Source organism: Eurosta solidaginis, chromosome X (assembly GCF_040869045.1).
Source record: "Eurosta solidaginis isolate ZX-2024a chromosome X, ASM4086904v1, whole genome shotgun sequence".
NCBI classification, from domain to species: Eukaryota; Metazoa; Arthropoda; class Insecta; order Diptera; family Tephritidae; genus Eurosta; species Eurosta solidaginis.
Window position 1 is genome coordinate 166,225,608 of NC_090324.1, and position 25,176 is coordinate 166,250,783.

The window sequence follows — 25,176 nt, forward strand, 5'->3', positions numbered from 1 at the left end:
CGTAGTGAGCAACTTCTCCACCCATTAAAACCACACCATCATCTCGTACCCCTTCTTCATCCACTCACGGCCGGTATTTATGTAACAACTTCGCACTGATATTTTGTTCAACTAGTCGCTAAACTGAAATAAAAACCAATCGGTTGTAAAATTATGACTGTGAAATAAAATATTTTTGGCGCACACATACCTTTGCGGTACAATTGAATACATGGCTCCAGAAATTCTAACAGGAAATGGTCATAGAAAAGCAGTTGAATGGTGGTTATTGGGCGCACTTACGGTTGACATGTTAACTGGCAACAGAATCACCAGCAAAACGCGACGCGCCCACCGCCAAGAGTAGTAAAAGCAATTCAGCTGCACATGCGCTTGGAAACAAGATGTTGCTTTACTCGAGCTACTTGAACACCAGGAAATGCTCTAAGAGACAGAGCACCTAATGCCCACATTCTGTGATTTATTGCGCTTTTGCCTTGAGTTGGAAGAGCAAATTCTTGGGGAATATACAAAGCAGCTAAATAATTAAGCAATTCCAGCGCACGCATAACATTTTCCGGTGCAGGTGGATCCATAAAATCGAAATGCACCAAATCATCTATGCCGAGTTTTTTAATTGCAACACAACAGTACCTACAAGTAAAGACCAAGTTGATATCAATATATGTTTGTATGTACATAAATACTCAAAAGACATATATTTACTTATATGTATATAGTCGCATACGAAAATATATGCGTTAAAAAAAAAAACCATTACAAACATGGGAAGTTTGTGAAATCAAAATTTTTTACATTTTCATTATGGCTATGTTGACGCGTCGCACTTCTCCTGGCTCACCAAAAGTTTTACAATGTTTCCAAAACTGTACTTCCTTTCTGTCGCAGCCACTACAATCTGTATCAACGCAAACACACATAATACAACGCTAATCCACTCAAACAGGCAGCATCGATTGGTTTACCAATGAATTAGTTAATCGCAGTACAAAGAAGTGGGATGAGCTAAGAGATTCGCTGCTTAAGAACACCAACAATAAAAGCGAATTAGATGCAAATTATAAGGAACAAACTGATATGGTATCAACCAGTTTTGTACAGGATGTAAAGATTTTAAGCTAGGCGTTGTTAATGATATGCAGCAATACGTTCACCTCAACTCGGACTAGACATCCGTTCATTGTCTCAGGCACAGCTGGATAATCTTTTGTTATCAACTGTGGAAATAAAAAATAAACCCGATTTTTATATTTAATTAACACAGCATGCGTACACCAAAGGCAAGTCGGTAGACACCGCATTGCATAGGGTGGTAATAAGCATAGAGAAATCCCTGGAATATAAGGAGTATGCTCTAGGAGTCTTCTTGGACATTGCCGGGGCTTTCAATAATGTTGCAAAATGGGCGATTATGGATGGTCTTAATTACATTAAAGTACATCCTGCCTTAATCAGATGGATCGGCTGCATGTTAAATTGCAGAAAGATTACATCACAATGGGGATTGTACGAGGCCACGAAATCAGTGGACAGGGGCACGCCGCAGGGAGGGGTGCTATCACCTCTGCTCAGGCAATTCGATGAGGGACCCGTAAAACTTACGGCTTACGCAGATGACGTTGCAATTGTCATAAGTGGAAAATCGCCCTCTCTTTCTCATTGGGTTTTTACAGCGATTGTAAGCCCTATTCTATACTATGGAGTTCTTGTTTGGTGGAAAGCGACAAAAAAAAAAACATACCTCAAAAAATTAGAGGGGGTATGCAGACTATCGATGCTTAGCATTACGGGAGCCCTGAAAACAACCCCGACGGCTGCACTGTATGCCATTTTGCACATCCCACCTGTAGACCTGGTAGCAAAGAACAAAGCGTTAACGACCGCAACCAGGCTCGGTGCTTCGGGGCAGCTTGAGCGCCGACCATATGGCAATAGTAGTATAGCGTCATCAATCACAAGACGAACAGGCTACATGATTCCCTATCTGCGCTTCGAGGGAGATCTTAAGGCCACAATAGAGGTGGACGGTTGGCGCAAGGGTGCGCAAATGGCGGACGAGGCGATACATGTGTACACCGATGGTTCCAAAGTAGTGGAAGGAGTGGGGTCTGCGGTATACTGCGCTGATCCGGAAATAAGTAGATCCTACAGGCTGCCGGATTACTGTAGCGTTTTCCAAGCGGAAATATTAGCCGTAACCAAAGCAGTAGAAACCCTGGAAGAGAATAGCTTAAGCTGCAACCGTGTTAACTTTTATGTTGACAGTCAAGCAGCAATTAAGGCAATAATCTCGCATAGCACAGCATCTAAATGCGTGTTAGAGGGTAAGCAGTCTCTGGAGAGAATTGGGACAGGGAGAAGCATACATCTATATTGGGTCCCAGGGCATATGTGAATTGATGGGAATGAAAAAGCGGATGAACTAGCTAAAAAGGGCGCATCCCTTGAAGCTTGCTCCGTAGATGTCCCAATTAGATTGGGCGAGGTTAAGCGAAGGCGAGAGGTGCACATGATCGACCAAGCGGGAAAGGCGTGGGTTCAAGCGCGGGGCTGTAAAGTGTCGAAGATTATGTGTAGGTCTTACAACCTTAGACTAACACAGTTGCTCCTATCATTAAAAAGAGAGGACTGTAGACTCATGACGGGTATTCTGACTGGACACTGTCTTCTGGCGTCACATGCCTTTAAATTAGGCTTGGTCAGTGATAGCAGATGTAGGAAGTGCGGGTTGGAGGAGGAAACGATCGAGCACGTTCTGTGCTCGTGCCCTGCACTTGCCAGGCTAAGATTCCAGCTATTAGGAGTGATACAGCTGTCAGATCTAGAAGCAGCAACTGGCTTAAGTCCTAGGAAGCTTCTAGTATTTGCTAAGAGGACGGAATTATTTTATAACATAGGTCCTGGTTTTTGATAGGGTTTTTCAGTTTGGTCGTTAAAACAAACTTCTGGTAACACTACGGACTCAATCAGTCTATGTGAGGTCCTCATGGACCGGCCAGTTCAACCTACCTAGCTATATTTAATTAGGCAGTGCGTGCGACATCAGCAATTGCCATCAAGTGATGTGCTATTGGAGTGTCTTAAATACCTCATGCAATTGTGTCGTTTGCAACAAATTTAATCATTGGCGGCTCTGTGTGAATTGCATGCTCATCCCATGTTAAAACTCTATGCTAACTTTGCACCCTTTAAAGCAATGGTACTCTGGCGCAATGGCAGTGCAGATTTAGCGTTGATGACCCTACATGGAGGATATGGTGATTGTGAGAAAAGGGATGAGGGTCGATGTATGGCACGTAATGTTTATTCGTACCATTGCAATGGTAACAATGCATTGTTGAAGAAACTTTAGCACAGAAAAGTGAAACTGTTTTAGTTTCTTTAATGGAAGTGGCTCGCTCAATTTATAAAGAGAAAGGAAATCTGCGGAAGATCTCTATGAACACTATAAGGAGTTGCAGCAGTTAGTAGCCAGGCGATCAAGTTCGCTTTGCTCTTCATTCTTGCGTACCAACAATGTAGATGCTGTGCATAGGCTTATTGAAGCATTTCTGCAGAAAGATCAAAGGAAGGCATGCTCAAATTGTTTAAGTCATTTGTTCAGTCATTAATATTTACGCAGTGATTTATGCGCTTTTGCTAAATCAAAAAGCATTGGCCATACATCCTCTGTAATAGACTTCTTTGAATAATCAATTTACATCACGTTTTCTAAATGATACATAATCTGGTAAACGTCCTTGCTATTCCAAACGCACTTTATGTCGATGTAACGTTGATATTGGTATATCTAATTCACGGCTAATATTCTTTAAAGAATCACCACCTTTCAACCTCTCATAGGCCGCTGTAAGTACAGGATTTTCACGTGTCGTTTTCATATATTGTGGATGTTTGCGTACTCCTCGCCAAAGAACAGTTTTTTAGAGATCAAACTTTTGTGCGGCTTTTTGCAAACTCATACCTTCTTCTATGACTGATTGTACTGCATAATATAACGAATCTACAGGTGTATTGGTTACCGGTGCACAAGCAACAGCAGCACCAGCAGAATTCAAGGTCTCGTAAGTGTCATAAGTCTTTAATACTGAAATTGTATCAGCAATGGGATCAAGTGCGTTATACAACGATTGGTGATGGTGATGCTGTTGCTGCAGTTTTTCATTTTCCATTGTTCTAATTGCCGATTTATATTGACTGCTTTCAGTTTGGGTGTCTTTAGACGCAAGCTATATTTTTTAAAGAAGTAATGAGCTGAAACGAAACAAAAGAGAAAGCAATTAGAAAATTTATAAAATTATAAAAAGGGAACGATACTGGCATACTTATACTTACCCATCACACGTTTTTCTTCATAATGAAAGTTCATTCAAAAATGTCGTATACTCATTTGCATGAATGAATGACATTTTGAATGAACGAAGCAAGGTTGCCACTCGATGACATTTGCTCTTCTCGGTTCTTACGCAATAAACTCATTGCGCGCGATCCAAAGGGGATCACAACTCGGATCCGTGAGATCCAACACACCCGAGTGTTAGCACGCGAACAAAAATCAGAATACATATATATTAGCGCGAAAATATAGACCGAAATAAAACGGCGCGCTCTGGTTTGTTTATCATGGGTTTCCTTTTATCAAAAACAAAAAAAAACATGAAAAAATAAACTAAATAGTTATTTTCCTTAAATCACTTTCCATTATTACTTTCTTTTGGCAAATCTAAGCTTTCTTCTAAACTCAAACTTAGCTTTAGACTTTTTCTTAAACTGTCGAATTATATAAGACCGTGAAATTTCCGAGCCTTTTCAAGTTTTTTATCAGCCCAAACTTAACTGTGGAAAAGCTTATTGGAGATTACGATACAACTTTCAGGATTAATAAAATAATTAAAGGAAGGCTCAGAAATTTTTATGAAATAGTAATTCAACAAAATAAACTTTATAAAAAAAAAACCCACAAAAAAAAATTTTAATTTCCAGAAGTAATTATCAGAGTTCACGTCGCGTCAGAACTCAAACATGTCCTCAAACACTTCCGCGACATGACCATTATGTATCGTTCGCTGCGAAATTGGCAGCACCGCACAGCTGTCTCACTCCAATGAGTGGAAGAGTTAGCAGCTGACAGCTCTACAAATTACCACACTCGATAGTGTAGGCTATCCCCGCCAGGGTTGCGTTGAAATCAACAAACACACCACCATTTTATTTGCACGACGTCGCTTAAACGACAATCTCATTCACCAGCTCTAAATTACAAAGAGCCGTGACAACACACAGGTTTACCGTGATATAGCGTATATAACCGCGTTTTGCCTGCATTACAACCACCAAAAAATATAGTTGGTCTTTAGTCTACGTTCAATAATTTTTATTTTTCACTCTTTTGATTGCTTCAATATAAGAATTTTCATTTTGATGAAAATATTTTCAAAATTAAAGATAATTTTAGGCGTATCTCAATAAAATTTTACTAAACCTAACAGTGGTTTCAACCATAGCTGGGGAATAATGATTAGTAATCCGATTAGAAACTTTTATTTTGCAGAATAATTGATTAAATAGGATTAGTTGGCTATACTAATCGATTACTTATTGATTAGATTAGAACTAATCAAAAATCTAACCGCGATTAATGACGATTATCATATCTAATCAAAACTAATAAAAAAAAAATTCGATTAGATTTCTCGATTAGTTTTGATTAGATTTGATTAGATCAACTATTTTGAAATATTTTTGTAAAAAAAAATTTTTTTATTTTTGTATATACTCTCGTTTTTTTTGTTAAATATTCAGAATAGAACATTTTTGGTTATAATCACCTTTGGAAAAGGTGCAAATGGCCAAAATCCTCCGAAATCATACAAAACATTTTAGGTTCAACTCTTGTTGTACCAGTAGTAACTAGGTGGAACTCACTATATGATGCAATCCTGAAGTTACTACAGTACAAGGAGAAATTGAACGAGCTTTCCGATGAGCTGCATCTGTCTCCTTTTACATCAGGTGATTTTCAATATTTGGAGTCGTATAAGTTGCTAATGGAGCCTAGTTCCCAAACTTTGGACTTTCTCCAAGGTGAAGCCAATGTGAAATATGGGTGTATTATTCCTGCGTTACTTTCTTTGAGTAATAAACTGCAAAAATTATCCAGAAACCCCGAAGTTTCGATCAACGTTAGCTCAACAGCAGTACAATTAGAATATCGATTGAGAGAAAGGTTTAAACTATATTTCACATTGGCTCCTGAAGTATTGGCATTAGCGGCAGCTGTAGTGAGACCAAATTTGAAAATGAAATGGTTGCGAGTTATCCAAAAAACTTTGCCTGACTGTACTGAGGAGCAGATCAGTAAAAGGGTGATTAAAGTATCTAGAAAAAGAGTGATTAAAGATCTTCCAAAATGATTCCACATGTTTTGAAACGGCCGTGCCTCAGTTGGACTATGAAAGCTCTTTTTATGATTTCAATGATGAAGAAAGTTTCATCTATATTATATGATTTTTCAAACTAAATATTATTTTGGTTACAGAACATGATGAGGAGGCGTTAATTCCCAGAACACCAATTTCACCAAACGAGTTAAACGGTTCTAAAGAAGTGGTTAGCAAAATTAGCAGCTATATGCGTATTTGAATGACCCGACACCAGGTCCTGAAATTTGGAATAAATATGGTGCACTGAAGGAAACGTGTCTATCGTTCAATACCCCGCTTACGTCATCAGCGCCCGTCGAAAGGCTGTTTTCATTTGCTGGAATAGCCAATACCCCAAGACGGAATACATTGTCTAAATTTTCTTTTGAAAATTTGGTAGTAATGAAGTCGAATATAAACTTTTTGTGATACATATGTAATATAAATCAGCATACATTTAAAGCGCCGAGAATCGCATGTTTTTTTTTTCAGAACGTGCCTTAAATTTTTATACTACAACTAGTATGAGCAAAAGTGGAGGTAGACCCACCAATAAGTGTACCGAAATGACCAGGGCTATGAGCCGAAGACAATCCCGTCCTTACTTGTTTAATAACATTTATGTTTACAGTGAAATTGTGGATAAAAGTTCTGTTAAGTTTGTTACTTTATGAATTAAACGAAAAAAACAACAAAAATATTTCAGAATAGTTGATGTAATCAAATCTAATCAAAACTAATCGAGAAATCAAATCGATTTTTTTTTGATTAGTTTTGATTAGATATGCTAGTCGTCGCTAATCGCTATTAGATTTTTGATTAGTTCTAATCTAATCAATTAGTAACCTAAAATATTAAAGAATCAAAAAAACTAATGATTAGATTATTTTATTTTTCTAATCGTAATGATTTATAATTCTAATCGAAGCTCCCAAGCTCTGGTTTCAACCACTACACGTCATTATATCGGCAGAATAACTTAATCAGATTATTCATCCCAAATAAACATTTTCTCCCGAGTACGCCAACCACAATCTTAGCCAATTAAGCTCCTAGTACCTGCTCATGCGCCACCCAACTCCCTGCAGTTAAAACAAATAATAACAAATTCCCGTTCCAGAATGACGGGCTTCTCGGTCAAACGCAACAGAACGGAGCAACGCGTTGACTCCTTCACCGTCTCCTGCCGGTTGTGCCATAAGAATCACGGCATACGACTATGCCCGCTGTACGGGGGAATGTCAGCAGAAGAACGCCTCCGGGCCGTCCTCATACACCGGCACTGCTCCAATTGTTTATCGCCGTTCCATCGGCTGGAAATATGCCCTAGCCGCGACCGTTGCCATCGATGCCGGGAACCACACCACACTACGCTGCATATGGAGGATGAGCAACCGCAGCCACGCCCTACCTACCACGACGAGCACGACGAGAAGGCAAGCGCCTCTATACACATGCTCTCTATACACATAAAGGAGGACCCCCGATCATGGGCACAACAGGTCGCAGATGAGGAGGAAAAGATGGAAGAGATCGCCAGAAGTGCCGCAGCCTTAACCATCGCCCAAACGACCAGCGGAGAAGCACGATCCTTCCGACCGCTGCTTCAACATGAGAAGAGGAAAGCAACCCCTGACCGGAAATGCGACCAGGCACAAAAGAAACACGGGGATGGCACGGAGACACGTCCTTTCCGCCCATTGCACCGCAACGCCAGTGAGCGCCGGGGCGGCGCGGAGCCGCGTCCGCTCCGCTAGACCCGATGCTCCACTGACAGAGCGGCCCCGTACATACCACGCAAAGAAGGTACCACCACCACTATAGCTGCACGTCAGACGATCTCTACCGGATTTAGAACGGGACGATTGCGGGAAACCCACGTAGTGATGACGATCACTCGATCCTTCATAGCCATCGCTCCTACAGCGATTGTCCGAATAGAGGCAGGGGTGCGCGCATTTGGTGCGCGCACTGCTTGACCCCTGTGCGCCGACGTCCGTAATTGATGCGCATTTATCCCAGGACCTCCAAATCGAACGACTCAACACGGCAAGACACACCAAGTGTACTTTGGTGTTGCGCGGGAAGTACGGAGTTACGGACAGAATCACGACCCAGGCTACCGTAGTAGCACGACATGCACGCTTGATCCCAACCGCGACGATTAATTCCTCGGTCGCCGCACCGTTCCAATTCATGAAACTCGCTGAACCGACGTTTTATCGATCCGGGCCGGTCCTACTGACCGTCGGTGCCCTACTCTACTCGAGTGTGGATTTCGTTGCGAACGGTTGTGCTTTGAAGTCGCGGACAGTTGTTTAAAGAAATTCGTGGAGTGCGTTAAGAGTGTTTTTAGTAGCATACACAAAGGGGCGGAAAAAACCTTTGTTGTTGTGAAGTGTATAAAGTGATAGACATTTGGAGCCCCAAATTAGCGGTGAGTCGAAGGTCAATCTCCGGCGGAGCCCTAATTTTGTGCGCGTGATTTTGGTTGCTACCAATTTTCGCCCTAATCTCAAAGTGCTTGCACGTGGAGGTAAGGTAGGTAGGTTGAACTGGCCGGTCCATGAGGACCTCACATAGACTGATTGAGTCCGTAGTGTTACCAGAAGTTTGTTTTAACGACCAAACTGAAAAACCCTATCAAAAACCAGGACCTATGTTATAAAATAACTCCGTCCTCTTGGCAAATACTAGAAGCTTCCTAGGACTTAAGCCACTTGCTGCTTCTAGATCTGACAGCTGTATCACTCCTAATAGCTGGAGTCTTAACCTGGCAAGTGCAGGGCACAAGCACAGAACGTGCTCGATCGTTTCCTCCTCCAACCCGCACTTCCTACACCTGCTATCACTGACCAAGCCTAATTTAAAGGCATGCGACGCCAGAAGGCAGTGTCCAGTCAGAATACCCGTCATGAGTCTACAGTCCTCTCTTTTTAATGATAGAAGCAACTGTGTTAGTCTAAGGTTGTCAGACCTACACATAATCTTCGACACTTTACAGCCCCGCGCTTGAACCCACGCCTTTTCTGCTTGGTCGATCATGTGCACCTCTCGCATTCGCTTAATCTCGCCCAATCTAATTGGGACGTCTACGGAGCAAGCTTCAAGGGATGCGCCCTTTTTAGCTAATTCGTCCGCTTTTTCATTCCCATCTATTCCCGTATGCCCTGGGACCCAATATAGATGTATGCTTCTCCCTGTCCCGATTCTCTCCAGAGACTGCTTACACTCTAACACGCATTTAGATGCTGTGCTATGCAAGATTATTGCCTTAATTGCTGCTTGACTGTCAATATAAAAGTTAACACGGTTGCAGCTTAAGCTATTCTCTTCCAGGGTTTCTACTGCTTTGGTTACGGCTAATATTTCCGCTTGGAAAACGCTACAGTAATCCGGCAGCCTGTAGGATCTGCTTAATTCCGGATCAGCGCAGTATACCGCAGACCCTACTCCTTCCACTATTTTGGAACCATCGGTGTACACATGTATCGCCTCGTCCGCCATTTGCGCACCCTTGCGCCAACCGTCCACCTCTATTGTGGCCTTAAGATCTCCCTCAAAGTGCAGGTAGGGAATCATGTAGTCTGTTCGTCTTGTGACTGAGGACGCTATACTACTATGGCCATATGGTCGGCGCTCAAGCTGCCCCGAAGCATCGAGCCTGGTTGCGGTCGTTAACGCTTTGTTCTTTGCTACCAGGTCTACAGGTGGAATGTGCAGAATGGCATACAGTGCAGCCGTCGGGGTTGTTTTCAGGGCTCCCGTAATGCAAAGCATCGATAGTCTGCATACCCCCTCTAATTTTTTGAGGTATGTTGTTTTTTGTGTGGCTTTCCACCAAACAAGAACTCCATAGTATAGAATAGGGCTTACAATCGCTGTAAAAACCCAATGAGAAAGAGAGGGCGATAGGCCCCACGTACACCCCAGCATTCTTTTACATGCATAGAGTGCCGTTGAGGCCTTCTTGACCCTCTCCTCCAAGTTGAGCTTCCATGACAGCTTACTGTCTAGGATGATTCCTAGATATGTTGTGCAAGGTTTCTCCTTTAAGGTCACCGCTCCTAACTTAGGCCTGGTCCAATTTGAGACCTTGTAGCTCTTTGTAAACAAGACCATATCCGTCTTCTCCGCATTGACTTTCAGCCCGACATTAGATGCCCAGGTATGAATATCCCGAAGCGCCCGATCCATCAAAGAACTAATCGTTGGAAGGCATTTTCCACTTATGACAATTGCAACGTCATCTGCGTAAGCCGTAAGTTTTACGGGTCCCTCATCGAATTGCCTGAGCAGTTGGTTGATGACCAGTGTCCACAGCAGAGGTGATAGCACCCCTCCCTGCGGCGTGCCCCTGTCCACTGATTTCGTGGCCTCGTACAATCCCCATTGTGATGTAATCTTTCTGCAATTTAACATGCAGCCGATCCATCTGATTAAGGCAGGATGTACTTTAATGTAATTAAGACCATCCATAATCGCCCATTTTGCAACATTATTGAAAGCCCCGGCAATGTCCAAGAAGACTCGTAGAGCATACTCCTTATATTCCAGGGATTTCTCTATGCTTATTACCACCCTATGCAATGCGGTGTCTACCGACTTGCCTTTGGTGTACGCATGCTGTGTTGTGGAGAGCAGCTTTTCATCCACGTTGGACTTTATGTACACATCTATCAGCCTCTCAAAGGTTTTGAGCAGAAATGATGTTAAGCTAATGGGTCTATAGTCTTTGGGATACACGTGACCGATCTTCCCCGCCTTTGGTAGAAAAGCTACACGAGCAGTTCTCCAAGAGTGCGGTACCTGATTCAGTCTTATGCACCCATCGAATATTATTTTAAGCCATTCCACGACCGCCCTACTTGAGACTTGTAGCATGGCCGGGAATATACCATCTGGGCCCGGCGATTTAAACTTAGAAAACGTCTTCACTGCCCACTCGATCTTGGTATCGGTCACCAAGCCCGGCACCACTAGCTCCGTGATCGAAGTGTGAGTGATGTGTGCTGGTTCTTCTAAACCGTCTCCCGATGGGAAATGTGTATCAAGAAGCACCTCAAGGGATTCCTCACTATCACGTGACCATTCCCCGTTCTCTTTCTTTATTAGTCCCTGGACTATGTTTCCCTTTGCTAGGACTTTTTTCAACCGTGCTGTTTCACTGGAGCACTCTATGTCCGTACAGAAACTTTTCCATGAGTTTCTCTTCGCCCTGGTAATTTCACGCTTGTAGATCCTCAGTAGATCCCTGTACTCGTCCCGACACGCTTCGCTTTCCGCGGTCTTTGCGAGTTTAAACATTTCTTTTACCTGTCTTCTTAGAAGACTCAGCTCATTGCTCCACCATGGCGGCTTTGCTTTTCCTCTGAATCTTCTTAGAGGGCAAGCTTTGTTATACACAGTCATAAGCGTCCTTGTTAGGAATTCATTCGACTCCTCCAGTTCCTCTACATTAGCAACCTCTTTGGGTTGTCCCAGTTTCGTTTCTACATGTTTCTGGAATTTAGTCCAATTCGTTGCCCTAGGGTTTCTAAAGGTTCCTCCCTTCTCTACCCTCTTTAGTAGGATGCTGGAGCTTATATACGCATGGTCGGAGAAGGATGGTCTATCGAGAACCATCCAATCATACCTTGATATATCACGCTCGGAGCTCAATGTAATATCCAGAACATTGCTGGATGTTGGACCAATGTATGTAGGAACATTTCCCCTGTTGGCTATCTGCAAATTGGTTTGCAGGATGTAACAAAATAGAGATTCGCCTCTCTCGTTCGTATCTGCTCCTCCCCACGCATTGTGGTGCGCATTTGCATCTGCGCCTATGACCAACCGCCCTTTTCGCCCTTCCTCCTGTACTAGCCTTTTGCACTCCATCGGTGGAACCTCCGCAGCATGGGCCATGTAGCAGGACGCCAGGATAAATGCATGCTTATTCTTTTGCTCAACGGCCACCGCTACGAGATCCTCGGTGGTGTAATTAGGCAGCATATATGAATGCAGCTGTTTCCTTACCATTACTGCAGCTCGCACCCGTCCTTCCGTTTGTGCGTAGTAAACGCCAAACCCGCGCGCGCTAAGTCCAGAAACCTTTCCTCCCGATGAGAGCCACGGCTCCCGGATCAGCGCCACGTCAAACGAACCCTCCTCAAGGGTTAGGAGGAGTTCGCTCGACGCCACTTTACTGTGTTGGAGGTTTATCTGTACGACTCGCAGCACCATTGGGCTGTTTGTCCCTCTCCAGCACCTTCGTCTTGACGTCGTCGTCCTCCTCTTGCCCTTTTGGTTTAGAGTATTCGAGGCCCCCTTCAGCCCCTCGTGAATGTTGTGCCGTGTGTTCCTCTGTGCGAGTCACAGCACCATTTAGCGGTTGGTCCTCTTCTAGCACGTTCGTGGTGACGTCGGGGACCTCCACCTGTCTTTTTTCCCTTAGGCTTCTGAGGTCCTTTTCGACTTCGCCCACTTCCAGCGTGTTAGGATTTTTATCCTCGGGACTTCTTTTCCTGAGTCGCATGTAAATTTTGCCAGTGCCAAAGGACATTTTGCCAAGCTGCGTGTACAAAATATCCTCCGCCTGCTTGTTTATTTGGAAGATGTAGAACTGACCATCCTCGGTAGGCCAAGATACAGTAAGTACCTTCCAATCCTGTGTCGGTATGTTCGGATTCTGATTCTGCAGAAGTCGCAGTGTATCCTCCGACTTCATCACGCATGGTATCCATACCTTAACTTTTGGTACCGTGGGGATTTGCGCTTTATCCACCACCTCAAACCGCGCATTCGTGCCTTGCCTTTGGAGGTTTGGAACGACTTCCTCCAGCCACCGCAAGCTCGCGATGTTGTCGCACGCTATCACGTGGAGGTAAACTTGTGTGTAGTTTTCGTGCCGGTCGACTTGTCCCCGATACGGGGAACAGTGTTCCGTCCGTCGGGGCGGTGGTAGTGACCACGTCAGCACTTTGCTGACAAACAGCGTACGAACTACGTCACCGCGTTTTGCTATAGCTGACGGGTTGGTCTGCTACTGCTGCTGACCACTGGTTCTGAGTGGTTATAGCCCTCTAACTTAGGGCAGCCTACATTCGCCCAGTGGGCATCGGTTTTCTCCTGGTGTATACTTCCACAGCCGTGTCGTATAAGCGTAACCAGGTTTGCTTCTGAGGACAGGCGCTTTGTGGAAATGGTGGGCCTTGCGAAGAAGCGCCCGGGGCCACGTTCCGTCGGAGGTCGTTCTTCGACGGCCGCTGAGGGGTCGACCTCGGGAGAGGATAAAGGGTTAAGTGCGCGGCAGTTCTTAAAGGTGAACACCGGGAAGGCTGCCGCTGTGCAAACCGGTCGCAAAGCGGATAAAAAAGTGGGTAAGTCGGGGATACCGGTGGCGTCGGGGAAGACGACCACCTCGAAAATTGCAGAGCAGGAGGGTAAGGGCGGGCCGAGTAAGTCCGCGAAGTCGGAGGATGAGGAGAGTATTCTGCCAAAATCCGACGACGACGCGGATATACGCAGTCTGCCGGAATCCGGGCTATCCGGGGTAGGTCCCTATAGTTGGGACAAATTCGTTGTTGCTGGGGGTACCGGTTTCGCTGCTGAGTCCGTGGTGCCCACTGTCGCCGCTGGCTCCTCAACCGGCGGTAAAGCAGCCGATGGCGTGCCAGAGACTGCTGCTGACGGTGAGGATGCAATTGACGGCAGTATAACTGCGGACAAGGACGCGCTGGCGCTGTTGACAGCTGTGGTCCCCCCGCTGGCACCGAGCCTTCCGGCGGTCAGTCCGCTGGAGGTAAGACTGCGAGTGGGGGATCCCCTGCAGCTGGCGGGAGCGCCAGTGCTTCTGGGGCTACCTCTGGAGTGGATGGCTCCTGGGTTGTCGCCCTAAAGAGGTTCACCGCTAGCTTTAGCAGGGTGGTCTTTGGAGCCAGCGGTACAGACCTCAAGTCTGCTGAGAGGCTGATGGAGGTTTCCTCAGAGTATGAGGCCCTCCTAATGACGGCTATAGCCGAGAATGCCCGACTCCGTGGACAAATTGAGGCAATGTCATTACGGGGCGTCATGCTGGGGGGTGCATCCCCACGCAGCGGTGGATCTGCCACGGCAGATCGTTTGGCGATGCCGCCTCCGGGCACGACGGTCCCGGCTGCCATCGTACCTGCGCCTGCTGTCCCAAAGCCGCTTCACACCTGGTCGGCGGTCGTCAAGGGCGGCAAACCCGGGGTATCTGCAAAAGAGATAGTAAGAAGATAAATAAGGAGGTTGGGCCGACACTTGGTGTACGTGTGCACCAAGTGAAACCTGTGCGGTCGGGTGGGGTAGTTATCCGCCTTCCCTCCAAGGAGGAGCGGGACAAAGTCCTCGCGAATAAGAAGTTTTCGGAGGTGGGGTTGGAAGTATGCGAGAACCGGAAGCAAGGCACCAGGGTGGTCATTCGGGGGGTTTACGCGCAAATCTCCCCTAACGAGTTCATGGAGGAGGTCTTTCGCCTAAACCTCACGGAGGTCGACCCTGAGTGTCAGAAGTCAGAGGTTAGGCTGATCAGCCGACCTTGGAAGGCGGACGCCGATAGAGCAACGGTGACCGTCACCCTGGAGGGACCGGACAAGTTAATGTCCGCCCTCTTGGATGCGGGCCGCTGCTACATCAAGTGGTTCTCCTTCCCGGTTCGGCCGGAGAACCTAACCTATAGCTGCTTCCGTTGACTGAGCTTTGATCACCAGGTGAGGGACTGTGGGTTGAAGGCTGCCGTCTGTCGGAGGTACGGGCAGGAAGGCAAAGTGCCCTAATGGGGTGCATTGCCGAAATTGTGCATTCAGGGGCAGACCTGCCGCACATCTTATGATGTTGACGGAATGCCCGACATATGCTGCCGTTGTTGCCCGTGCACTCGCCAGACATTAATGGGTTTAGTTCTTCAACTCAACTGTCAGGGAGCGTACTCCGTTGTGTGTGAATTGGGGGCGCGTATGGAGTTGTGGTGAATGATCCTAGTTATGAATACTTGTTGTTGAATGCGTCTGATTGGGGAGTATGTGTGAGCATTGAGGGCTCTTTTGGTAGAGCCATCTTTGCAAGCATATATTGTAAGTTTGGTGAACCCGTGGAACCATATATCCAATACCTCGATACTTGTGAGTAGCACGCCAGTTATCATTGGTATGGATGTCAATGCTGTATCCCCTATATGGCATAGCAAAATATCCAGGGCTTCCCCTGCTAGTCATGGACGGGGAGAGACGTTGGGCGAATGGGTACTCATTTCTCGCGTTCACGTTGTGAACGAAACGAGTGAGTGGTACACATTCGATGGGCCCATGGGTAAGAGTGACATTGATGTTACTCTCATGAATGAGCCAGCAGCGAGAGCATTCAGTTGCGGATGGAGAGTAAGGGGGGGGGGGGGGGGGGGGGGTGAGGGGATAAGCGACCATAATCTCATTGAGATTGTGGTTGCTCCCCTACCACCCCGGATATGCTTGGTACGCCTTCCGTAATGGGGTGGCGTACTGCCGGGGCAAATTTGACTCTGTACGGGTTATACGTCCAGCAGGAGGTGACTGCTACACCCCTCGATGTATTTGCAGAGCTGCCAGTAGATCAGCAGATTGCCCTCTTAAATGCCTGTATCTGGCGGGTCAATGACAGCTTGTTTGAAAGGTGGAAGAAGCAGCGGTTTCATCGTGTCAGGTGGTGGACGCGTGAGCTAACCCAGAAGAGGAGATCTGTCAGGCGCCTGAGACGTCAGTTTCAACGCGCCCGGCATATTGATTCCGATGGTCTGTCCTGGCTCAGGAGTCAACTAAGTGTGGAAACGCGTGAATACAAAAGAATGATTGTAGAGGTGAAAGAAGAAGAATGGCGCAAATTCGTGTCAGAAAATTCGAACGACCCCTGGGGACATGTCTACAAGATCTGTAGGGGTTACCGCCAGACCGAAGTTAATGCCCTCCGTGTAGGCGAAAGAACAATATTAATATGGAGGGAATGTTCTGAGCTGCTTATCGAAGGGTTCTTTCCTAGGGCGGAGGTCCAGGTACCTCCCCTTGCGCAGGATGTACCTGTACCTCTACTAGAAGTTTAAGAGCTGGAATATGCATTTGGCCTGGTTAGGTCTAAACGGTCTCCGGGTTTGCATGGGATAAACGGAGAAATGTGCAAGTGTTTGTGGAAGTTTATTCCGGAATACTTGGAAGCCGTTGATGATAAATGCATATGGGAGGGTTACTTCCCACGTGAGTGGAAAGCTGCTAGGGTTGTTGTTCTCTTGAAGTCGCCCGACAAAATAAGGTCTAATCCTCGGTCTTACCGAGGTATCAGCCTTCTTCCAGTGCTTGGAAAAGTGCTGGAGAGGGTTATGGTTGAGCGACTTCAGGAGCTAGTTGGGGGTAATCAGTCGGATAGACAGTTTGGGTTCAGGAAAGGACGCAGCATTGAAGACGCCTGGATGCATGTCCAAGACTGTGTAGAGAGAAGCTCCAATAAATATGTCCTCGGCATATTTATTGACTTGAGGGGGGCGTTTGACTACCTGCGCTGGGACAGGGTTATCGAGCGGTTAGTGGAGCTCGGCTGCATAGAAATTGCTTTGTGGCAGAGCTATTTCTCGGACAGACGAGCTACTATCGTTGGTGCCTGTGAAAGTATGGAAAGGGAGGTGGCTCGAGGTTGTCCGCAGGGATCCATCTGTGGTCCATATATATGGAACATGATGATGGACTCCCTGTTAAGGCAACTTCAGCATCTTTGCAAACTCTGCGCCGATGCGGATAACCCCCTTTATTAGTGGAGGGGGATTCTCGCGCCAGCATTGAGCGTACCAGCGAGTCCCTATGTCAAGTAGTGGCTGGCTGGGGCGCCCATGTTGGCGTAGATATTTCGGTGAACAAAACTGTGATGATGCTGCTCAAGGGCAGATTGTCACAGAATCGGCCACCGGTTGTCCGCATCAGCGGGGTCAGCATCAGATATGCGACGAAAGTCAAATACCTGGGGCTGACAATGGGTGAGCGAATGAACTTCCTGCCACACTTGGATGCTGTCAGAGACAAGATGCAGAATGTTTCGGGGCAGTTACGACGTATCATTCGGAGTGACTGGGGCCTGAGTCGCCGTGCCGTTCGTACAATATATCGTGGCCTATTCGTAGCATGTGCTACTTTTGGTGCCGCCATATGGTACCGAACGGTCATGACTGCTCATGGTCAGAGGCGCGTGCTGAGCATACTGAGGTGCATGATGCTCCCATGCTTGCCCTTGTGTCGTACCGTTTCCACGGATGCGATGCAGGTGCTTCTTGGTGCACCCCCTCTCGACTTGGTGGTTATACAGCTTGCTGTTTCCTTCAGGCTGAGAAGGAGGGCAAGTTTGCCGCTGTTGGAGGATGAATGGGCCGCCGACGATAATGTGGAGAGTGGATGGTTAGAAAATAGGTGTCGATTAGAAGGGGTGGTTAGAGGGAAGTGGCAGGAGCGCTGGGACAATAGTCCCAACGGCAGGGTAACGTACGGGTACATCCGAGACGTTTCATTTGTGGAGGAAAATCCAGACTTCAGATTTAATCTGAGCCTGGGTTTTTTGCTTATGGGTCATGGTCCTCTTAATGCATTCTTGCATAAGAGGGGCTTAAGCGAAACGGAGGGGTGTATATGTGGGGCTGTATGTGAGGATTGGGTGCATGTGTTGTGCGAGTGCCCGGAGTACTCGGACATAAGGGATTTGGGTAGTTGTGGAGTTAATGTTGAAGAAGGTAGGGTTGATGTGAGTGGAGCGCTCTCCACTAGTCGGACTATTGATTTGCTCAATAGGTATGCTTTAGAGATGTTTAGACGGAGGAGACGTGGTGGTGATCGTGGTGGTTAATTTGTGTGTATGTCCGTGGATGTGGGGGGGGGGGGGGGGGGGGGGGGGTCTAACCCCACCTCACCCCTAGGCGGCCGGGCCGGAATAGGTGGATACTCAACCGGAAGTGGCTTCGGCTGTGAAAGTCAGACCAAGGCTTTAAAGTGGTACAACGGGGAACAGATAGCCCGTGGAGCTTGCTCCGTTTCTGTTCGATTGAAGTTGGCCCCTCTGGGAGCATCGTGGTGGCTGTGGTTGATATCCGAATGCGGTAAGAGTTGGTCAGCTCGAATGTGGAGTTGCATTGCAACCGGGTGCCATGACCAATAGAATGGAAGAGGTGTTAGATAGGCCTCCAACCCCACCAAGGTGATGATGTGTCCACTCACATTATCGATTGGTACCAAGGTAAGCGAGCCTTGGGGGCTGGTCAGACCTGCTTTGACCTGTGTACTTGGTACATACGTGAGGTTAGGTCTTCGAAGACAGGTACTCACGTAAAACCTACACTCGCTGACTGTCGGTGCCGACGTCTACGCCAACATTATGGTCAGTGGCACAACCCCGGCAACGGTAAATGGGCTCCTCATGCAGCAGAAGTCTTCGGACTGGTAGTATCTGGAGAATTCCAGCAATAATGTTCTGGCATCGCTCTCATTTACCGTTATTTTTAATTTCCTACCAATTTCAAAATTACATCTAATTGACCAGGTGTATTAAAAACCAAGTGACCCCACGTACTTGAAACCTAACGCTTTTCTCTTTCATCCACAGTTCACCGAGGCTGCATTATTGAAAGCACGGATGTCCACCGGAGATCGTAGTTACCATACAACCATACATACATATCATATTTTTAATTTATTTAGTTTATCCTGCCTTGGGAAGGTTGCTGGCGCACTCACCGAGTTTTAAGTTGCTCGCCGCAAGGGGGCCGGCATGTTTAGGCCACCAGCCTAAATATTTCGGACCACCCTAACGCGAGCATTAGTTATTTTATTATTAATACCGGTAACAGCTAACACCAGTCGAGAGCTAACTTTGAAGAGGAAGAACTCAACGAAAGTTAGCTATCGGCAGGTGCCGCGGACTTTTTCGCGGTCTTGACTATTTCTTCTGTTTTAGAACGTTCGAGCGCCAGCAGCTATCTCACAGGTGAGTAATCTAAGCCAACCATTGTCACTACTTAATAATTTGCATTTTGAATCAATATTGCAAGTAACTAATTTCATTATCTGTGCATTTAATCATTTCTTTAATTTCGTGGATTATTATTGCAAATAACTATTTTCATGAATTCGAATTGCCAAGTGCATAGTGAAGTGTGCATGTAATTAATTCTCTGCTTTGTGAGTTTATTTATATTTTTTACAATTTCACACTTGCATTTATCATTTAATTTAGATTTGCAATTAATCACTTACCTACATTTCAATAAATAAAGCGAATAGTTCTTCCCCTTTAATAGAGTGATTAAAAATTGTTGTTGTGTGATACTAACTCGGTCTTTTCTTTTCTTTTTATTTGCGTGCGATCGCGCCCCACGACCCGGGTGCCACATTCCCCCCGCAACATTTGATTAGTGACCTCGGGTCAAAAACATTAATAATAAAACAACTAATGCGCGCGTTAGGGTGGTCCGAAATATTTAGGCTGGGGGCCTAAACACCTAGGTACTAGCCATCACACTCCTCATCAATCTAAGGCATTGATCGGACAATTAAATAGAAGCTTTGGACGCGTCAAATTTCTATTGATAGTCATATATAAGATCAACTGAACCGTAATCAGGTTATGCTACGCCTTACATTTTTAGAAATTTCACGCGCCAAACGCTTTTATTTAATTGTCTGATCAACGCCCTAGATCGATGAGGAGTGTGATGACTAGTACCTACGTCCTACCTAACTTTTTTAAGTATTGTTTTCAATAAAACCGTTTGACTTAAACAATTTTTTTTAAATTATTTTATGTAGAAATGTGAACGTTTCATTAAGACATGACCGTAGATATTCGTTAAAGACTCTATGATTTCTTTCAACAGTACCAACAGTTTCATGGTGGTAAGCTGTTGACAAATCATGATTAATTTTTAAAAGTTTTGTCAACTCAGAGAATAACTCTTTTTTGTATTCCGTTCCTAATACGGATCTAATGGCTTTCATTGTATCGTGTGTTAATATGAAGCTTTCAAAAATAGCACATGCGATGGTTTTTGCTGATTTATCTGGTACGGCTACCGTTACCAGGTATTTGGAAAAGTCACAAATCATAGTAACAGCGAACTTGTTACCATAGTTTGATTCTGGAAGTGGACCTATTAGGTTTATATTTAAAGATTATTTTCGACTATCAATTTAATTAATTGACGTAATTTTTGTGTACAGTCTTATCAATTTTATTAATTTCATCACAAATCGTTACATTTGGTCCGTTACATTTGGTACCGAGGAATGCGAATTCCTTTAAACAATCATAAATTCCGAATTTGAAAAATTGAAATTAAAATAAAAGCAAAATATGTGATAAGGGTAAATGTTTAACACCTTGCATTCAAAAGCTGGCGCTAAGGAGAATATTTTTTAATATTTGAACTTATACTCAGGTGCACGTGAAAAAGGAAACCAGAACCTTTGTTGGTGTGAATAAAAAAAAAAAATATTAATAAAGCAACCCTAGTTATTATGGAAACGTAACCGAGGAATGCGATTTCCTTCAAAAAATCATAAATTCCGAATTTGAAAAAATTTAATTAAAATAAAAGCAAAATATGTAATAAGGGTAACTGTTTAACACCTGCCATGCAAAAGGTTATCATTAAAAACAAATTCCAATTTTGATGCCGCGATAACCAAATTATCGCAAAAAAAGGTATAATGTGCATTTGCATATTCATAAACCTATATACCGATTTAACAGGTGGGTATAAAACCTATAATCAACACGATGTTGCCTAAGTTGTGTTAAAACTCGCAAAAAAAAACTCGAGAGGTAAAAATTATAAAGAAAAGAAGAAAAAAAAATGAAAAGTCTGCTGCCATATCCTCTTGCTAATATTGCTGCTGCTGTTTACTGCGACGTTTCTTCTCCCGGTACTATTCGTGCGCTGCGCTGTTTGCGACGATGCGTGAGCGCCAACTGTACAATGACGTCGATCTCGCTCTCCCTTCGCTTGATCGTTCTGCTTTTAGTTGCTGCGAGTAAATTTCCTTTCTAGCAATACTTGTGTATACTTTTCTAATTGGTGTGTGCAAAAGCTGCAACTGGACTTGGTAGGACGTTGACCTGCATCCAATTAGCCGATATTCCAGCTGTTTTATTATATGTGGTTAGTGGTGGGACCGTTGTAAATATTTTTTGCCGTTGGTTCTTAAGCACCAAAATGCATATGTATAAAGTGCTGTGTGAAGCGGTACATTATATGAAATTTTGAGGCCTTCGTATGGAGCCTCCCGCGGGCGAAGACCTGGAAATCGATGCATATATTGGTAGGCATATAGCCATACCCAACAGAATTGTATACCCACATGTACTTATGGGCCACAATAACTTCTTGGGTATAGCACATATGTACATACACCCATGCACATCAATGCCTGCGTACACTCAAAAATATTATTTTACAAATTTCCTTTCTTTCTACATCTTGTTTTATTTATAAGTAATTTGCTATACTTGGGGTATGTACATGAGTATATATATAGCTATAAGCATACATACTCACTTACATATATTTTAAGGGCTTTATAGATATAATAAAAGCACGGATTTACCTCAGTTATGGCGGGAACTAGATTTTCTATTTTCTTCGAAACTAGGTACTTGGGTTTGCGACGTTTAGTCGGTTAATACCCGGCGCGTATAGTTTTTAATTAAATTAGATATTAACAAAATTATAATTATTTTGGCGAACTTCGCACTCGCTTTTATATACAACCGCACTTAAATAAATTGACTTGGTCACCACTTCACTCACTTGCAATAATTTTTTAACTGAATTTTTCTGCTTTCGCAGACTGCAAGCGAACCAACTAGCGACCGTCAGCTTGCCCGCGATCATCACCGAGTATTTGGTATAAACCAACTCGGGTAATTTGGTACGAATTGGGTCGAACATCACTCACACATTCACACTCTTTTCTGGCAATACAGATATCTGTAGGTATTTGTGTCATCCTTTGATGGGCTAAATACTCAAGTACACTATGTAACAAAAAGCAGAAAAAGAAAAGGGTTGCGGTTACAAAGCTGGGTTCTATTAAATCATTTAAATTTTCAACTTGTTTATTAGTTTCTTCGCGTTGTGTATATGGTAAACGATGATTTTTTATATAAACAGGAGTTTGTCAGTTAAACATAGTTTTTGTTCGTAAAAGTTATTTAAAGTCATACGATCAGTTTTTAAAGCGAATACATCGGCATATTTTAACATAAATCTAGCAATTGTTTTTGGGTATAACCTGGCATTTGATTTTTCAAAATTTTCGTTAATTCCTCTAAGCATTTTTAATCTTTAAAGTTTCATTGATTTTGTAGACATTGTAGTTGGTGATATCTTTTGTTACGATATTGCAAGCGTTGACATGTTTCACTTCGTCAGTAACATTTAAAACTATATGTAATGTATGCGGTATTAAAAAATTATATGCAATTAAGTTGGTTTTTAAGGTGCCTAAAGTTGAAATTGTTTCAGTTGTTACGCCTGTTATATTAATAATTTCATTACTATTAAAGTTACAGTTTTGAGATAAACTTGAAATTTTGATTAAAGAAATATCTGCTTGAGAATCTACTAGAAAAACACAAGGTTTGTAGGAATCGCTACATTGAAGTTTAATAAAATCTGAATAATTATGGTTCAAGCAGCAGATAGATTTTGGTATGTTTGAAAAAGATTCGTTTAATTTTCTAAATCGTGATCTCGATCCCCCAGTGTTCGCTCCTGAGGATCGCTCACGTTTAAAGAGCGTACATTGGCATTACTTCAAGAATTTGAACGTCTATTGTTATTATTAGTAGCATTATTGCTATTCTAACTGCTTAATATTGTGATTGTCGGCTGCTTTTTCAAGCGCCGAAAGTAGCGCATCTAAATTCGTTATTTCGTTAACAATCACGAGATTAAGTAAATTATATTTTTTATGTTTTAAATGCGCATAAATTTGTAAATTGGAGATCTCATTATTTTTATTATATTGTATAGTTGATTTTACTCGCGGTATCTTTTTTGAAAAATCGTAAGAAAATTTATCATAAACTTTTACTCTATTATCGTTAGAAGTCGTATCATTTAAAGTTATATCTTCGTTTTGTAATTCTGGTTGTTTAGTTTGTGATCGCGTTTTAACGGCTAAAACGTGCTTTGAAGAATCCTTTATTTCCTCTATACTTATACGCGAAAGAGCATCAGCCACAACATTGGATTTTCCTTTAATATATTCAATTGTAGAGTTGTATTCTGATAAATTTAATCTGATTCTAGAGTTTCGAGGAAGGAGCTTTCATATTAAATAGATAAACAAATGGTCTAAGGTCTGATTTTACCGTGAAATGTGTACCGTAAACATACGGCCGAAAATGTTTTATAGCAAAATGTATTGCTAAAAGTTCTAATCCTATGATTGCCTTTTTATCTTCGGCTCTATTGAAAGATTTTGATGCAAAGCAAATCGGTAAATCATTATCTCCATGTTTTTTCTTAATATAGCGCCACAACCACTCTTACAAGCATGTACAGTGATAATAAATTATTTTGTAAAATCGGGGTATTGTAAAAGTTGAGGAGACATTAATGAAAATCATAGTTTTTCGAAAACATTTTCGCAAGCATCATCCCAAACATATTCAACTTTTTTCCGATTTAAATGATTTAAAGGGGCTGCCAGTTAGGTATAAAATGCCTATAATACAAATGCAACGAATCACCTAACAGCGTCTTTGTCTTTAGGCTTAGTGTATTTTTTAATTGCGTATATTTTTGAGGCATCTGGCAGCAGGTTACTCGAGGTACATTTATGGCCTAAAAAAGTTACTTCGGAACGAAGGAAATTTCATTTGTTTAACTTTAAATTGAATTGTCTACAAGTTTCGAAAACTTTATCCAAATTTTTGAGGTGATGTGTCTCGCTACAACCGATGACAATAACATCGTCAATGTACATAAAAGCTTGATTTGGCGGAATGCCTGAAAATGCTAATGACATTATTCTTGAAAAAGAGTTTGGTGCTATATTTAAACCGAAAGGTAAAACTTTCCAACGAAAAACTCCTCGATCTGTACTGAAAGATGTAACGTCTCTAGAATTGAGATGAAGTGGTATTTGGTAAAACCCAGAAAAAAGATCTGAAGTTGAAAAATATTTGGCTCTGCCAAGATTATCGAGTATGTCGTCTACACGTGCCAACGGAAATTTCTCTGCGATAAGCTTTTTGTTGACTGCTATGAAATCAACGCACATACGATAAGACTTTTGGCCTGTAGGATCTTTTTTCGGTACCAAAATTAAAGAGCTGATGTAATTAGAAAAGCTGGGTTCTATTAAATCATTTCGCTTTAAATTTTCGACTTGTTTATTAATTTCTTCGCGTTGTGTATATGGTAAACAATAGTTTTTTTATATAAACAGAAGTTTGTAAGTTAAACGTAGTTTTTGTTCGTAAAAGTTATTTAAAGTCATACAATCAGTTTTAAAGCGAATATGTCGGTATATTTTAACATAAATCTAGCAATTGTTTTTGGGTATAACCTGGCATTTGATTTTTCAAAATTTTCGTTAATTCCTCTAAGCGTTTTTGATCTTTAGAAGTTTCATTGATTTTGTAGACATTGTAGTTGGTGATATCTTCTGTTACGATATTGCAATTGTTGACATGTTTCACTTCGTCAGTAACATTTAAAATTTTTATAACTGGATTATTTGTG

The 25,176-nt window shown here is 43.4% G+C and overlaps 1 long non-coding RNA gene and 1 pseudogene across 1 annotated transcript in view; both read left to right on the plus strand.

Moving 5' to 3' along the window:
• Nucleotides 1-25,176, plus strand: part of LOC137234181 (uncharacterized) — a 771,296-nt gene that overhangs the window by 340,305 nt on the left and 405,815 nt on the right. The window lies entirely within an intron of this gene.
• Nucleotides 805-3,692, plus strand: LOC137234727 (uncharacterized; annotated as a pseudogene).